This window comes from Corvus kubaryi, unplaced genomic scaffold, assembly GCF_017639235.1.
Source record: "Corvus kubaryi isolate FWS band 111438036 unplaced genomic scaffold, C.kubaryi_AGA036_p1.0 37398, whole genome shotgun sequence".
Classification (NCBI taxonomy): domain Eukaryota; kingdom Metazoa; phylum Chordata; class Aves; order Passeriformes; family Corvidae; genus Corvus; species Corvus kubaryi.
In genome coordinates this window covers 55,051,733-55,069,517 of record NW_024581137.1, presented here as the reverse complement: position 1 = coordinate 55,069,517, position 17,785 = coordinate 55,051,733, and the positions used below count along the sequence as shown (strand labels likewise).

Below are 17,785 nucleotides of genomic sequence, written 5' to 3'. Positions count from 1 at the left end.
CCAGCTGGATAAGTGCATCCCATGTGTCTGTGCCATGGAGAAACGTTGCAGCATAACTTGTCTCTTAATCACCTAAAATGAGTGCTCAGGACATCCAGCTGGGACTGAGAGCTGAACTTCACAGGAGGAAGGACAGAATCAGCTTTCTGAGCTGAAAGGAAGATAAAATAGTGTTTTGGTGAGAGATCACGTTGAAAAGCAGGTCAGAGAGAACAGTCAGTCTGTTGATAGTCAATCAGCTCATCTTGCTCAGAGTGCTTTCCAGAGCACCTGACAGCATGTGGTGTGTTTGCCCTCACAACTCACTATGGGGCTGTCACAGGCAAGGAGAAAGTGGCTGTCTCCCTCAGGTCTGCCTTTATCTGTGTGTTCCCAGCTCAAACGTAACCTTTTCTTCCCTTTAAGTCAGCTGCCTGTATAAACCTGCTGAGTGATGGGGGGACAGGATGCTGATTTGGGCAGTGCTGACCCAACTCCACCATTTAAAATGATGGCTCCCCTCCCATCCACCCTCAGGAAAGCTGGGTGTTCACACTGATCAAAAATGGTCCTTCTGAATCTTCAATGCTGACCCTTTTCTTCATTGCCACAGGAACCTAAAACATACTTTCCCCCAAGAAATGAAACCTTGAAGGGCCTGGTAATTGCCTGACCCCAGGGAAATGGAAGAAAAGCAAGAAACTTCATGAGTCTACCAAGGAGAGCTGCAGGTGTGTTTTCTTTTGTGTCTGGTCAATGGTATCTAAAATGCCACATTCACCAGGAACATGCAACACTTGATGGAGTCTGAAGGAAAATTGACCTGAGGATTGAATGTGCTGCCCTTTCCTTGTTCTGTTTAACTGCACTTCTTTCTGAGCAAAAAGAACTTGCTGACGATTTTCAGAAATGCATTTCTTCTGCTTCCCATTTTCTGCTCGTACAAAGACTACTGTATGTTTTTACAGTGACTTTAGTCACTATAGCTACAAGAACATGATTGGTACCTTGATATTTGAGCTTTAGTGTCCTTACTGTGCATATTGGGATTCAGGTCTTAAACACTGAGTCCTTTAAAATTATGCCAGCATTAAAAGTCATGGTAGTGTTAATGTCTGCTGCTAAAACTTTGACGAGCTTCAAAAACAAGCATGACAACAAATTCAGGTCTCACGTGGCAGGTCTGAAATCTCCTCTGGGGCCACCACATCCCTGCCAGACATGACCACTTCAGTGTTTCTTTGTCTTGGCTGCCAACAGGTCATTTCAGGAGGGAGATGTTCACGGACAGGCCACCAGGAAAGAGCAAGTAACCACTGTGGCCACAGCCAGGAGCACAGCTCACACCTTTGCTGTGGCACAGGGCAGGTATTGCCTTCCTCAGGCTGAGAGGAGCCACCAAGAGCAGGGCAGTGCTCTCCTTCTGAGGAGTATCATGGCTTTGCCTAAGTCCTCACCACACGCAAGGACCTAAATTCAGGTAATTTGGTCGCTGCATTGCAATCATGGGGCTTCACCTGTAGTTGTTCCTCAATCTGCAGGTGACTGTACCCAGGGAAGTGTGGGGCTTGTTGTTCACATTCTTCATGGGAATCTCTGCTGAGAAAGGTCCTCTGGTCCAAAGCAGACCTTGCCAATCTCCATCTGCAGGGACATTTCCACGTGCCTGTGCTAGGAAGCATCTCGTTTGGTTTATCTGCTTTGTAGATGTCTACCTCTAAGCTTTTCAACCTGAACATTCTTATGTTTTTTACAATTCAGATCTGTCTAACCAGTCTGGGCAATGGAGACTTGCACACAATTCATCCTGGAGTTGGCATCTAAACCAGAGCAGATGAATTACATCTTAAAATGCCTGGTTCAGTTCAGTTTAGTTCAGTTTCAGTGCCTGACTGAAGGAGGGACCTGGGACAATGAGTTCAGAGACAGACATTGGTGCTGGAGCCATCTAAGGAGAGGTGAGTGGGATGCAGTCTCTGATTTCTGAACCATCCCCACTGTTATCTGTGTGAATGAACAGGGCAGAGCTGCACACACAGCTTGGGGGGATCCACTCCACGCTCACAGTGGTGGGCACGGGAGCCCAGAGGGCTGCTGTGGGTGGGAGTGAACAGCTCACTGCCATCTGGAAGCCAGGCTGACAACCAGAAGCAGATGGGAAGATGTGAGGCCTTGATTAATAACAATTTGAATGCCTGCTCTCTACAAAAGGCTTCTCATCAGCAGATCTCAGCATGTCTCACATGGTTGTCAGTGTCTGAGGAGTTACCTGAGATCACTTTGCAGCCAAACAAGTCTCTGGAGACCCAAGTCCAAACTGGCACCACGTGTGTCTCCTGAGTAGACCAGACTCCAACCAGCCTTCAAATGCATAATTTTGGAGTCAGATCTGGAGGTTGTCTGGATACAAACTCAGAGGCAGGTCTGGGATCAGACTAGGGATGGCCTGAGGCACAAGGCACATGCCAGGGGCAGCTTTATGTGGGGTTTGTCTTTTTTTAATCTTCCATGCCAAGCTCCTGGCCTTTTCTCTGCCTCCTGTGGCAGGACCTGTCCTGACATCTCTCCACCTGTTCTCCACTCTCCTCTCACTGAAGTGCTCGTTGCCTGATTGGGGACTCAGGCTGGAGAAAAGACATTTCTCTTTGAGAACAGGCTCTCCTTGGGCTGGTCAGCAGTTTCTGAACTTCTCCACCTTCTCACTGTGAGAGGCATAAAATTTTAGCACGTCAGATGAGAAACCTCATTTAAAACCAGCATGACCTGGAGGCCTCTGTGTATCCCAGAGCCCTGCTTGCCTTGCCACGTGTGTGCTTCCCTTGCAGCCCAGCACTCCAGACACATTCCCAACACCCGAGCAGCCGTGACAGCCTCGGCAGATCCAAAGTGTGTTTGCACAACTGCTGCAGCTGCACAGGCCCCCATGGCCAGGCACACGTGCCCAGGGCCTGTTGCACACCCAGAGTGCAGCTGTGGGAAGCAGCAGCAGCAGCGCAGTGGAGCCGTCCAAGCCTGTGGAAAACCTGGCAAGGTGGATGCAATCCGGAAAAACGCCTTTCTCCCATCAACCCCTTTGTGCTTATCGATTGGAATATTAATAAAAACTTGTTCAAAGCTCCCTCAGCTTCCCAGATTACTTGGGAATAGTCCAAGGCTTCAGCCCCAGCCACGCTTGTAATGAGGGGACTTGGGGATCAAAAGCATTTTAAAATGGCCTTGCTAATCAATCATCAACAATTGGGTAAATTAAGCCCTGCAGTCTTTCCTCTGTGAGCGAGGGATCTGCCGGACGTGTCCTTAATGAGCAGATTCCTATCCCCTTAATATTCCTTAATACCTTTCTGGAGGAAATGAACCACAGGAAGACTTTGTTGGTGGAATGAGAGGAATGCAGATAACCGTGGGCCTCTGCTTTCTCACACTGAGGGCTGAGAAAACCCCTGGTGGACAAGGGATGCTGGGCACGGCAGGGCAATTTCCTTCCCGAGATCCTGATAACACTCCTGATAACGCCTTTGCCCGCTGCCATTGCCAAAAGCAAGTGTTTGTTTTCCTTCTCATGGCCAAGCTGAGCCCTCTCCTTACTCATCTCCTCTGAGGATCATGTCCATCTGTGCCTTCGAGGATCGTGTCCATCTGTGCTGAGGGCTTGTTTCCTAAACCCACCAGGAAGATGAGCACATGCCCAAGGTAATGGCCCTGGAAGCAGATCCCTGTTAATTATTAACACACAAGAGGCAGTGCAAATATCCCAGGAAGGCAGTGAAGCTTGGCTCATCCTGGGGCTTTACTGGGATTGCTGGCATTTGTCACCTTTTTCCATAGTAGGAGGCACGGCTCATTCTGCAGCTCCCTCTGGGAGGCCTTTAATGAGTCTCTCTGGAGCTCAAGTTGTGCCAGGGGAGGTTTGGATTAGATACAAGGAAAATTTCTCCACTGAACGGGTGATCAGGCCTTGGAACAGGCTGCCCAGGGAAGTGGTGGAATCACCATCCCTGGAAGTGTTCAAAAGCCGTGTGGATGTGGCACTTGGGGATGGGGTTTTGTGGTGAACAGGATGGTGCTGGACTAATGCTTGGACTTGATGATCTTGGATGCCTTTTCCAACCTCAGTGATCCAATGATTCTATGACTCAGGACATGGGACATGCCCCTTGTGTGTCTTCCTCTCTTCCTGTGGTACATTTTACTTTTATTTTTGGTCCTCATTTTGTTAAGAGGGGGTTAGAGAGAATTTTGTGGCCTGTAATAAGCCTTGGCTATGGGATGATGGGTTCTGCAGGCCGTGTGTGCCCATAGACATCTCTCACACCGCTGTACCCCACCCCAAAAATCAAGACACCAGCAGTTCTTGGCAAGTTTGGGAAATTTCTAAGCCTGGAAGTCATACCCGTGTACAAACGGTACCTGTGGGGAAAGGGGTGGGACTCATCAGAAGGTGCTCTGGTAAATTCAGGTGGGTGCAGACACAAATAATTTGGATTCTTTGGCCACTCACTGGAAGATCACCAAATTACGTGTAGGAAAGCTGCGTTGTACCTACATGTTAGGATTGCACTGGTCTAAATGCCAGGAGAAGACTCGGACTCGATGTTACGCTACAGGGACGTTTTCCAGCCGGAGGGAGCACACGGTGTGGGCAGAGGATTTCAAGGAGATTTAATTCCTCCAAAGGGAGCCCAGCTTGGCAGTGTTTTACCTCTTAAGTGCGATGGCGCAGCAATTAGCACATGCAGCGTTTAGCACCCTCTGGGAGCAGGGGGTGGGAAGGAGGAGCAAATCCGAGCTGGAATGGAGAGTCCGGGCACTGCTGGGATCACAGCAGCCTGGGGACCCCCTCCACCTGCCTTTCCTGAAGCATCCATGGTCTGTTCCTCCTGCACAGCCACTCAAAACACAAGGGGATTTATGAGATTTAGTCCACAGGCAGTGAAAGCCGCTATCGATTACTGCAAGGCTCTTAAATGAGAGTAATTCACAGCCCTCTTCAGTTGGGAAGGCAAGCTCTAATTTAATATCATTATGTCTTCATGCCCCCACACATTCCACTGTCTCATTCACTGAGCTTTTATTGGGCTCTGGATAATTTATGGCTAGATACGCTGCCTTTTATCTGACCTATTTTTAGCTATTCTTGCTTTTTACATATTTTTTTCCCCTGCCATCACAACTGGCAATTAAAGTAAAAAGATTTTAAAAAAAAAAAAAAAAAGATAAAGTTCCACCCAGCTTTAACCTTTACTTCTTCTCTTTTGTGTGCTGGAGGATGCCTTTGTTATTGCCACAGCATTTCGAAGACAGGAGTTAACAATAAAAACAACACCCCAGATTTTATTTCGTTCCTTTTTTCTTCGTTTCAACAAAGTGCAGAGTGACTTGGACCCAGTGGCTGAGTACTCCTAAGTCATTCCATTTTCCCTCTGTAACTGAGGTCCAGAAACTTTCAGAGACTTTTCCTGCAGGAATTCAGGTGTCCTGAGTCTTCAAGAGCTTCAAAGGAGGTCGGTGATGGTCACCCCCAAGGTTGGACTCTGAAGTTTTCAAATCTCTTTGATCCAGAAGGAAAAACATGGAGAACTTGTACCCAGGGATCCATGTGGGTGTGTGCATTTTTTTTTTTTAATAAGGAATGTTTGTTTTCTGATAATATAAATATAAATAATATTTTGGGTTTATACTTAAATTCGACAGGAATAGAATATATACTGTACATCGTTTGTTTTATAACTGAAATATTATTTAAATGTTAGGTAGTTGAATGTCTCAAACATTGGAATTATTTATCTGAAATAGCTGAAGAAATTAAAGAAATGTTTCAGACTTTGAAGGCTGAAGATGTCCTTGTGCCCCTGAACCTTTGTTCACTTTTTCCAGTAAGAACAGTTGATCTGCCTTTAAAAAAAGCAACCAAGCCACTCCAGATACCTATATTTCATGCTATTTGGATTACAAATAAGGCCACATGATGGTGTAAATCACTCCCACTGACTTCAAAGCTCTTATTTCCTAAACTTTTTCCACTAAAATTTTTGCTCCATGAAATCTCTCCGCAGGGAAGGGTTTGGCCTTTTGCTCGCAGACTGCAAGCCTTGGGTGCTGCATCCCCTGAGTTCTCCTTTGCTCTCCAGGGACAAACCAGGGTTTTCCTGCACTGGGAAGCCCAGCCAGCAGCTCTCAAGGTTGGTAGATGGAGAGGAGGGTGGTGGCACTGCCGTGGCATTGGGGGGAAGGCAGCCCAAGGGGGCACACGAAGAGCAGTTTGGCCAAGGGCACCGTGTAACCATTACAGGAGAGACTTGCATGCTGTGGATGAAGCTGGATGGTGTCTGAAAAAACAAAATTTTCCATAGGATGGGGAGATTTTGTTGGGATCCAAGTCACCTGCAAGGGCTTGGAAGTTTTAGCAGAACTCATCCATGAGAAAATTTTCTCTTGCCTCAACGCAGCTCGAGGCACTCAGAAACATTTCCTTTGCTTGAGGAATTTTATACGGCTTTTCACTGCTCCCTCCTTCACCTTTTCTGTTCAATCCCCACCTCTGTAAACTGAGGCAAGCCCCCAAGCTCTGGAATGTCTCACTTCAGGCCTCCCACATTTACTTGCAAAATGTTCTGCTATTCTGAGGCTTTTCTGATATTTTTAAGAAAAATGTCATTATGTTGATATTTCCTCCATACAACAATTCCAGTTTCTGGACATATTTTTAGACACATTTTGTTCATAAGTATTAGATCACTTGTCATGTTTCTGGTTTTCCCTTCTGCATTTCTGGTAAATTAAGAATTACCTCGTTGTATTTCTAAAAGCATCCATAGCTTAGTGTGACACTATAAATATTACTTGTAATTAACTCTGATATTGATATAATTATCCCAGATGAATAGAGGAGTGTTAATTAAACATATTGAACACACACAATTTCCCAAGTGCCAAAAATCCATAGTTTAACTCAAACTTCTGTTGAGCCATGGCTTGACTTCCATAGGTGACTGCCCCATGCCGTGGATCCCCCTGGATGTGCCAAGAGTCCCGTGGGGAGGAAGACAAGGGATGCTGCAGTGGTGTTTTGTGTTGGAGCTGCACATTCCCACACGTGACAATCGTGACAGTGCCACTAACGAGAACCAAGGATCACGAGGCAGATCTCCCTCTCCGCAGCCAACATGGAAAAATCATGAGACTGGATTTGGAAAAGAACCACAGGGTTTTAAAGACCATGCGTGTTAGTTGTTTTCACAGATGAGTTTCTTTCAAGCAGCTTTCTCCAGTCATGAGGGAAACCTTTTTTTTTCTTTTTTTTTTTAAGAAGGAAAAAAAGTTCTTAAACTGATAAATAATCACGAGGCTCCAGGAGCTGCGGATTTTGAGCAGGCACTGCATGAAGCCATGGGTGGAAGGTAAGTTTTAAAGGATATATTTTGTGCTTGAGCCTCACTTCAGCTCTCCAATCACCCTACACAGAGAAGAAAATAACAGAGAACAAATCTAACATAAACACTCTAATCCCACAACACTAAAATATGAGGAGGAAAATATGTGGCAAGAGTTTACTCTTGTGTCTGCCTGCTTATTGTGTTTGCCTGCATGTGAGACGCTGTGCAGGCTATTGTATCAACCCTCAGGCAAAATCTTTTCCTAGCAAAAACACTATAAATAAATAATGTGAGGGGGTTTAAAAAAAAAAAATGCAACCTTAAATCACCTGATGCCATCTGATTAGAACATCCAGCTGCTGTATTTAAAGAAAAGGGAAAAAAAATATGAGAATTTTATCACTGAAGGTAGCATGGAGTTACTTTGGAGATGTCCTTAGGAGGGAGAAGCTTCCCGACAGCAGCAGTTGCTGCAATCTGTGCTCTGCAGAAAACTCCTGGACATAGAAAAGAGAGTGAAAAAGTGGTGTGTGCCTCGAGTCATCAGAAGGGCTCTTTTTAGGTTACATGGTGCTTTCCTCATAGCTTATATGGGCTTTTTTTAGGATTTATGGTGCTCTCCTGCTGGGTTATACAGGCTCCTGTAGGATGCATGGCTCTTGCCCTCTAGGTCCTAGGGGTTATTTAAGGATATATGGTGCTTGCCTGCTTGGTTTTACCGAGGTGCAGGGGTGAGCAGAGCTCTGTCACTCCAGTGTCACCCAGATATAGCGGTACCAGGACAGAAAAACTACAGCCACATCAGGTCCAAGCCTCCCAACTGCCCCAAAAGCTGATTTTTGGGCGCTCCAGTTGCAGAGCAGGCTGGTGGGAGGTGCCGAGGTGGGGAAAATGGAGTGGTTTGGATTCGTAGAATCACAAAATCATCAAGGTTGGAAAAGGCCTCTGAGAACATTGAGTCCAGCCCAGCAGAGTTCTTGCTGGACATCAGACCAGGTCAGGCCCCACCAGGGGCAGGAGGATGGTCAGGCTGTGGTCACCACTGGGGTAAGTGCACACATGTTCTGCAGGGAGAGGAAGTTCACTGAAATCCATAAATTAACTAGGTGTTTTATCACTTTTAAATCAACAATGCACTGGCACACAATGCACTTAGATACCTCTGAAACAGTATAAATAATAAATGCAAACAGCAGCAATTTCTCAGTGCAGTGGGGTTTGGCTGGATCAGTATCGATCCCTCTTTACAACTACATATTGTCACAGACAAAAAATAAAACATCCCTTACTCACAGAGTGGTTAATTACTGACTGAAATAAATCAATATTAACTGGCCAAGAAACATAACCCATTAGGTGTGTTTAAAGTGAATCAGTCGATGTGATTTTTTCAGGAATTATTTTTTGGGGGGGGAGTTATTTACATTTCTAGGTGTGAGGAATTTGGGTCAAAGAAACCTGTGGTACTGATAACAAGCACTTCGTTAACTAATTAAGCTGATAAAGCAGCTCAGTGACTGGTATAGTTCACTGAAAGTTCAGATTTAAGCTGACCAGAAATGCAATTCTCAGAAATATTTGAAGAGAATCAATCAATTAATAAGGAAAAAGTCTTGCTGAAGAAAGCATTTCTTTCAGCTGGGAACTAAGGAAGTTCTTTTGACTTTGAAAGGTTTCAAACACTTGTAAAAGCTAGAATTAGGAAAACACTAAAACCAAGAAACTAATTTTAAGTTAAATATTTTTTCTAGATTTTATAATCCTGAAAGGCAAACATCAGGTTTTGCTGAACATAATTCCTACAGACTCTTTTTTTTTAATTAATTATTGTTATTTTAGACAATTTGACAAAAGCTGACGCAAATCTGCACGGCGTTTCTGGATAGCTGTATTTCCTTTTTCCCCCTAAAAAAAGGTTTAGTAAAAAAACTGGCACTGCAATTTAGAAGTGTTTGAATAAGAGAGAGCAGAACCTCGTGTTCCTTTCCTCCTGAAGTGTCCCTGTGCTTTGTGCCGAGGATATTATTAGGACATTGTTGTCCCACAGGAAAGATCCCAAACTGAGCTCAGGGCCTCGCTGAGTGCCTTTGCAAAGGAAGACTTTCTTCAAAGCCCTTCAGAAGGGGGGATTGAAAACCTCAGAGAAAGGATGGAATTGAGGGGGAGGAGAGGACAAAACCCACCTCGTGGCAGAGCCATGTGCTCCTGGCACAGACAGGATGCACCTCCCTTAACATCAGGTACCCAAGGCTGCCATGTGCCTCGGATCCATGGGCCCCAGAGTCACTTATGATTAGACACTTGTAGGATGAGGTTTTTCCACCCTAAACTGAGTGATAGATTTAGGAGAAAAAATCCCTGCTGGGCTCATTGACTGTGGAAGCAACCCAGAGTGGTCTGCTCTTCTCCATGTTTGGGACCAGGAACAGCAGATGGAGCTGCTCTTTGCATCCCATCACCTCTTCCTGCTCAGGCCTTTTATCTGGGAATGCTTCAAAAGGCTCATCACCTCTGGCTGAGTTACAGTCTATCAGCCAGAAAAACATCCAGACGTGATTTAAAGGCTTTGTGTGCAGTTGTAAGGAAACACTTTCACCGGTTAATCACTCATGCTGTTAAAAACTGTATTTCATTTCTACTTCCAATTTTTCTGGCTCTGCCTCTCACCCTCTGGTCACTGCCCAGAAAGGGCTATCCGTCCTCCAAAATCTGTTCCCTGCACAGATACTGGCAGGCAGATCAATATTAAGATATTCAATACCTTTTAATTTTCTGTTGGATAAGCCAAGTGGACCAAACTACTTAATTCTTTACTCCTACTATGGAGCAAGTGGCTGCTCCCAAACAGCCTCAGAGGCCTGGGTTTGGTCCTTTTCCACGGGCTAGAGGCACATTTAGCACTCTGCCAAATGGCTGGAGTCCTTGGGTCTTCCATGTCAATGGAAGTCTTGAGCCTCAAGTAGGGTGAAGGACATAACCCTTTTTCACAGCTAAGAAGAAAATTCATGTTTTTCATTTATGAGATCAGCAAAAGCAGCAGGAGATCCTGGCTTAGGAGCCATTTTCCAGCTTGTCCATCTTAGCTGGAAGATCTCAGTCGCAGGAACCTCTGAGACCTGCTGTGAATTCTGTTCTTCAGGTTTCACCACGCAGCCTCAGGTCCAGCTCACCCAAAAACTTCTTCTGTGGCACCAAGACAACCTGGTGATCCAGCACTGCCTTGATGACGTGTGCCAGGAAGCCCCAAAATGTGATCCAGTCCTTTCCATGAGGGTGTAAGGGGGAAATGCAAGGCGGGTGGTTTGCCAGCGCAGACAATGCTCAGGATGTGATGTGAAAGCAAAAACTGACTTGTGAAAGCAAAAACTGACTTGTGAAAGCCATCATGGAGCAAAAACAGGCTGGAAATCCTGGTTTATCCCAACCCACCACAGGGGCAGCTGCGGTTCTGTGCTGCACCACGCTCAACTCCACAGCAGATGGTCAGGAAGGCGCTGTCTGGCTGCCCTGGGTTTGAGCAGCCTCCCAAAGTGCTTCCCTCTGTCACTCCCTGACCGGCTGCACAATCAGCACTGCCCTGGCAGGTGATGGGCTGATAAACAGAGCGCTTGGACGCTGCCTGGTGATGTCCTGGCACATGCTCCAGAGTCCTGCCTTTTGGACAAATACCTTGTTTTTCTCAAGTTTCTAAAGAGAAAAGAAATAGCTCAGCTTCTGTTTAGTGACAGTGGCCAAAGGGACACTCAGACACTTCAGTCCATTGTTGCTTCTCTGGGTTTTGTGCCCCTGCACAGTCACTGGAGGTGTCCAGGCAAGAAATTTCAGTGCTCTGGTAAAATAATTCTTGAAGTATGCAAGATAACAAGAGCCTTTGTGAACACGAATCCCAGACATTCCTCAAACGTTTCTTCTCGGACACAAAGGTCGATGTGGCGTCCAGGTGGGAGGGAATCTCCCCTCTGTGCCAAGGAAGGGAAACCAAGGGCCAAGGAGAGGAATTGGAGCAAAGCAGTGGTGAGGATGCACCTGAGCATCCCCTCCTGCAGACACGGTCTGAAGGGCCTGAGCCCACATGCTGCAATCAGCCTGGTGGTATCGGAGGAGCTGCATCTCTGACCTGGGCAGAAGGGAACAAATGAATGAATAAGAGACTTGCCCAATCTGCACAGTCCTGGGACAGGCTGACATCCAAACTCATCCCTCCCCAGGCTGGGGTGTGGGCTGAGGTGCAGGGTTCTGGTTTGAACTGCTCTCGAGCAAAGACGTCAGGCACGCTGGCTCAAGGCTTCCATTTTTCACTGCAATGCCGCCGCCTGCCAAATCAGCTGAGCTGGGAAAACAATCTATAATTGACTACAGAGGCATGAGGTTATAGTGATTTACTCCTTTTCTGAAGCATGCACATAACCTCTGCCAATTAGCCAAAAGTTAGAAATATTTTTAATGACAAAACATCCAGAGGAGGAGGGACTTGGGTGGGGTGGGGGGAATTGTGACTGTGAGGGTCTGAGCTGCAAGTCATGGGAGCTTGAGGTCTAATGATCAAAGAGGAGAAGGCACAGCGAAGAGATTTTCCAGTTGGAAATGGGAGGCAGCCTGGAGCTGCTTAGAGAGTTTTCCTTGCTGGTTGGAGGCTTGGTGCTGTGCCCTTCTTTCCTCATCCTCACCCAGCACCTACCTGTGGTGCTGTGGTTCATGGCAGGCAGAAGCAGAGTTAGTAATGGACATCTGTCCTCTCCCATGGGAAATCTGATGGCTGAGACCTGGGGCAGTGCCAGGGTCAGCTCTGTGTTGGGACAAGACCAGCTGGCCCCAAGGAGCAGTGCCAGCATGGCAGCAGCCAAAGGGAGCTTCTTATTAATGGAGCAAGAGAACAACTCTTCTCCACGCAGCCTGAAGAGCTGAAGTAGCTTGGAGTGAGTATTCCCATGTTGAACACAGATAGAAATCACTTGCAAGTGCCATCACCGGGGACCCAGGGAAGAGACAAAGGTCCTGCTTCTCTTCCCATTCCCTCCTGCTTTCCTCTCCCTCACTCCCAGCTCTGGGAGTACTCCCTCTTCCCTTGTGGCTGCTGGACTCCACTGTGAGTGGCTTCAGGGAGAACACCAACTTCGCCAGGAAAAACACAGGAATATGTTTTTTTCCAATGTCATGAGTTGAACTGACTCAGCCAAACCTTGAAGAGTGTCCCTGCTGTGAAAAAAGATCTGGGCTGCCTGGTGTGAGCAGTGGAAGAGGATCAGGCGCCCACAAAACCTCATGGAGATCTGCTGCTGTCATTATTGCAGGGCAGGCAGGGAAGAAGCAGGGTGAAGGCCAGAGAGCCTGTGGGTTCATCTTACTGGAGTCTGGTTTACATTTCTTCACAGAATGGTTTGGATTAGGAGGCACCTTAAAGATCACTGAGTTCCAACCTCCTGCCATGGTCAGGGACACCGGGCTTCCTGGGGTGCAATTCCTAAAGAAGACTGAAGGAAAGCAGCTTTGCCATAAAGATCCAGACCCGAATCACTTGGTGCAGTGAGTGCAAGACTCTGAGATCCCACTCTGCTGAACAGCCATGAAATCAATGGTCTTAGCTGGCTATTGATTGGACCCAGTGGGTGTAAATTTGACCTTGACCCTCTTTAATCTTGATGGATTTGTCACAACTTCATGAGCACAGAGCTCTGAGCTGGACTTTGGGAGCCTGGGTTTGCCAGCATATGCTGCATACTCTGTCTTTCAGATCCAGCTGTGCTGGAAACATAAATCACAGCTTTACACTTCAGTTGCTCACATCTCTATATATGTAATAAGTAAAATATATAACAAATATTGCTGTATACTCAGACTAGGGTACATAGAAAGGGAGTGATTCCAGCTTCTGGCCCTTCCACATCAAAAAAGCTGCAGAATTAGGATTGATTAAATACAGGTGCAGGATCCTGACAGTGTGCAAAGTGGTGAGCAGAGTTCTGTGTGCTTGCTGCCTGAACCACACTCCCCACTTGGCCATGGCAGTTACTGCTGCCTCTGGCAGAGCCGATGGAGACTTAAAGATCTGATGCACTTAGACAAGGAAAGGGAAATATCTGATGCCTTGTTCTCCTCATGAAATCAGCCCAAGCTTAAAAAAAGAGAAACCAAGCCAGCTACTCTGCTCAAGATAGGGAGCCCCTTCCTTCAGCTCTCTTGGCTCTGCATGCTTTTCACTCCACCTCTCATGTTTACTATCACGTTGGGCACAAACATATTTGTTGCTAGGAGGAGTCCCGGGCAAGATTAGCTATCTCAAGAGCCAGAGCACAGCAGGCTCCATGCAGAGATTGCTTCAACTGGAAATTCAGGGCTGATGGGAGTGAGGGCTCAGCACCAGATCCACAACTCGGAGGAGCAGCACCACCAGAGGAGCAGTGTCAGTGAACCCTGCAGCCCACATTCCTGCAGCTCCCATGCAGCCCACGGCCAGATGTGGTCCCATGATGCCAATCCATGCAGGAGTCAGGTAGGCAGGAGGAGCCTTGAAGGGGAACAGCCACACAACAGCCTTGGGGAACTCTCCAAAGGCCACAGCTACAGAGCACAGAGTCTGTGCTGAACAACCTCACTACATCTGGCTTCCCAGGCAGCCCGCCAGGGAACCAGGACTGCACAGCTTTCCTGGGAACACACGGGGCTTTGGGTGCCCTGTTCCACACCAGCCTAGACTTGGCCTCTTTGACACCTGGACAAGTGCTTTAGGGGCAAGGCTCTGTGTAATGACAGCCAGACACTATCTGTGCTGATGGAGGAAGGCTTCAGGACTCAGCTGGACAGAAATAATTCCCTTGGCAGTAGGTTCAGGGAGAAAACACACGGAAGGGAAAGTTGGAAGAATGTTGCTTCTTTATTATCTCGCGAAAGAAAATTTATATCATACCCCAGAGGGGTCCAAAGCCCTATGGAACACATTTGCACAAGTCTTCATGGGCTTCTGGCTACATCCAGAGCAATCTGGGCTCATGGGGGAAGTAACTTTGTCCTGGCACAGCACCTTGGCCTTGGCTTTCACAGGTGCTCAGCCCAATGATTCGAGATGGTCCTCGCCTGCTGCTGTGTTCCCCAGCTGCAAAAACTCCCCTGAAGTTCAAAGGCTACAGGAATTCCAGTCCCTGTTCCAAGTGTGTTTGTTTTCCTTGGGTCCCTCTCCCTACCTAATTTGCTGTTGTGTTTATTGGAAATAGGAGACACATTCTTGACGAAGTGGGAAGTGCTGTGTTTAATGGAGCCCCCCGAGAAGGTTACAGCAGGAGCATTTCTTGAACAAACAAGCCTCACACTGCACCATAATCTTCAGGCTGAAATGAATCACGGGCTCCAGATAGCAATGGGGACTGTGACACATGCAATTTGCATCAGACCTTCAGTAAACAATCGTTCGGAGGCCGATGAATAGAAAGGAGGCTTTGCTCTTATCAGCTTTGATCGCAGAAGCACTCACAGGAAAAAAAGCAACTACATGAGCAAAACTCTTTGTCTTCTTCAGTTGAATTGCTACTTTCATTTGTCTTTAATAACATGGTATTTGCTCACTCTCAGACAGCCGTTTGCAAGGTTGTTCAGATCCAAGGCTAACTTGCTCAGGCGCTTGGCTCTCCCAAAGTGATCGCTGAAACTCCTGGTACACACAGTACTTTTCTTGAATGTTAAAGCATTTAAAGCTTTTTTCTTTCTTTCTTTTTTTCCCTTGTCCGTGCCTTGAGTAAGTATTTACACCTAGTCAGAGACAGCATATAAACAAGTTAATGTTTCGACTGGGGAATGTTTTACACCTCGTTACACAGGTGGAAATGGGGCCTGCGCAGAGCAGGGCCAGGCTATTTCCAGTAGGTCATTTTCTTGTGCTGGTCAGCCCTTATTTTAGGCCAGCCCTGCCCCACAGAGGTATGTGCAACCACGCCACTGGGTCCTGCCTATTTCTGGGGGCTGCTGCTGAGTTTGCATCGCACAAAGCCCAGAGTTATTTTCAACCCAGCTTTGGCCGCGGAGCAAAAGCAAATGGCTCTCCATGCACAGCCTCTTGTGGGGGCACCAGCTTGGAAGTTCCACCAGAGAAAGTTGTCACAGGTGGGTCAAGGGCCTGTCTGACCCTAGGTTGCCCACGGTATGACCAAGACTCATCTGCTATTGGCAGTCTCTCATCGCACAAAGGAGAAAAACACGCAGTGTCACGTCCCACCACATTTGGGAACCAGCCCTTTGAACATCAGGGTCTGCAGCTGCTGATCAGGCCTTGGGCTGGTATTTTTGGTCAGAGGATACAAGCCTGCTTTGAGTGGTAAATCTGTGATGTGGGCTGTGGCCACTGAACAGCTGGTCTCCTTCTTCCTGCCTTGCTGGGAATGATGAGAAAGCCTCAAGCCAGAAGGGATCATTGTATTCTCTCCTCCAAGCTCCAGGATCCAGCAGACCCCATCTGTCTGAGGTCCAGCACCCAGGGACTGGTGGCATGATCAGAAAATGCTCGCCTGGATCCCAGGAGATGGAGCACGGTCCCCTCCCCAGAGTGGTTTTAACCTTCACAGTTAAGGGGAATACACAAATCCTTTTCCCTGGCTGGAGTTTGACTGGCCTTGCACTCCAGCACCACTTCGTGCTGTGGCTTCTCTGATAGATTAAAGACATGCTTAATACCTGATTTTTGTTTTGGTTTCGTTCAAGAGAAGGTACTTATGAGCTACAATGTCCTCTCCATCTTCTTCCTGATAAACCAAACAGCTCGAGCTGTGCAAGACTCACATAAGCCATTTCCTTCAGCACTTGTATCATTTTTGTGGCTGTTTTTGGCACCTTCCTCAATTTTTCAACTTCCTTCTGAAAACGTGGGCATCAGAACAGTACTCCATGTTCCAGCTTCGGGCTCGGCAGCTCAGACACTGTCTAATCAGCAGGACCATTTCCAGTGTCAGTGACTTGGAGGAGGGAGAGGGGGAGGGAGGAGGGATCCTTGGCAGCAAGCTGTGCTTCATGGAGGGCCCTCTGCTTTGGGATTCACACTCTTTTCCCAGCTACAGAAACCAGCCTCTGTCAGAGCAGATCTGTTTCCACAAGCTGTCTCCTCGAAGTGCAGGAAGACCTTGTCTTGTACCCTCCAGGACTCCTGATTGGGCTGCCTTGGGCTGCAGCTAGTTTGGTGTTTGCCTCTGCATCGTGCAAATATGTACATGGAGGGCCTGACAGCCACCTTTCACAAGCCTTAAAAATCAACATTCTGGCCTAGTTCTGCTCTCCTCTGCCTCCTGGCTCTGTAACAGGTAAGCCTGAACAACCCTGAGTCTCAGGACGCCGGCCTGAGGCAAATTTCTGCCCATCTGCGTGGAGACTGCACAGCTCACAAGCGAACACTGAGTTATTTATAGCAATTCCCATGTCCTCAGCAGCTCTCTCTTTCGAGGATGGTGTCAGCGTCGCTTTGCTGCCCCTGTCACCACGCCAGGGCTGAGCTCTCACACCAGTTTCAAGCCACCCTGGCAGCAAAGGAACAGATGACTGTGGTTGTTGGCATCCCAGTGCCCATCAGGGAGGCAGGGAGTGCAAAGGTGCCTGTGCAAGCCATCTGCAGTGACAGCGTCTCCATTCCTTGCTGCTCAAGCAGGGTTTCTCATTGCAGATGGATAAAATCCCAAGGTTGCATGCTTTGCTTTTGGCTCTGCTGCACTTTTGCAGCTTCTCCTGAACCCCATGATCACGCCCAAGAGCTGATCCCTCCACCAGGGTAAAAGAGGTGTCATTGGTAAATGATCTTTTTATTCCCTGGGCCTAAGACTTCGAGGCTGCCATGCAGAAAATCAGGCTTTCCACAGTGCTACATATTTAATCAGTGCATGAAAAGGCAACTCATCCAGAAGGACAAGCAGAGAAGTTCCTCCCAACCCTGTCCTTGTGGCTGCATCCGCAGGCAAGGCTGTAGGGCTTTGCAAAGCCATAGATCACCCCAGCAAAGCAAATGAAGTAATGTCATATTACAAGAGCCAGGATTTTCTAGTGCTTTCCTAGAATGGAAAACACTTTCAAACTTAGTTTCCTGAACACCACCCTGTTCATGAGTAAAGTCATGGATCACCTTCTGCTGCCCACCAGCAGGCAGCCACTTTTCCGTGAAAGCTTTTTCTTTTTTCACAGGGGCCTTATTCTTTGAGTGCAGAAATAAGGCCTAAAATAGCATGTTTTGGAATAAATTCCCTTCCAAGCTACGTGAATGGGAACTTCAGGTTTCTCTCCCTCAACACCTTTGCTGTTCAGTCCGTGTTTCCAATGGAGCAACCAGCGCAAGGGAGGAATCTCAGCCCCAGGCCTGTATGAAATGAGATCTGTGGCTGAGACCTGTCAGGAGAGCCACAACACTTCAGAGATCGCTTATCACGGAGCAAGTGAGGGAAAACATCAGATCCAACCAGCTACCAGCGTGG

General features: G+C 47.4%; 1 long non-coding RNA gene across 1 annotated transcript; it reads left to right on the top strand.

Annotated features, from left to right (window-relative positions):
* Positions 1-13,137: 13,137 nt before the first annotated feature.
* LOC121671832 lies at positions 13,138-16,007 on the top strand. Its single transcript, XR_006018636.1, has 2 exons — positions 13,138-13,842; positions 14,561-16,007. It is a non-coding gene; the product is annotated as an uncharacterized LOC121671832 (long non-coding RNA).
* Positions 16,008-17,785: the final 1,778 nt, after the last annotated feature.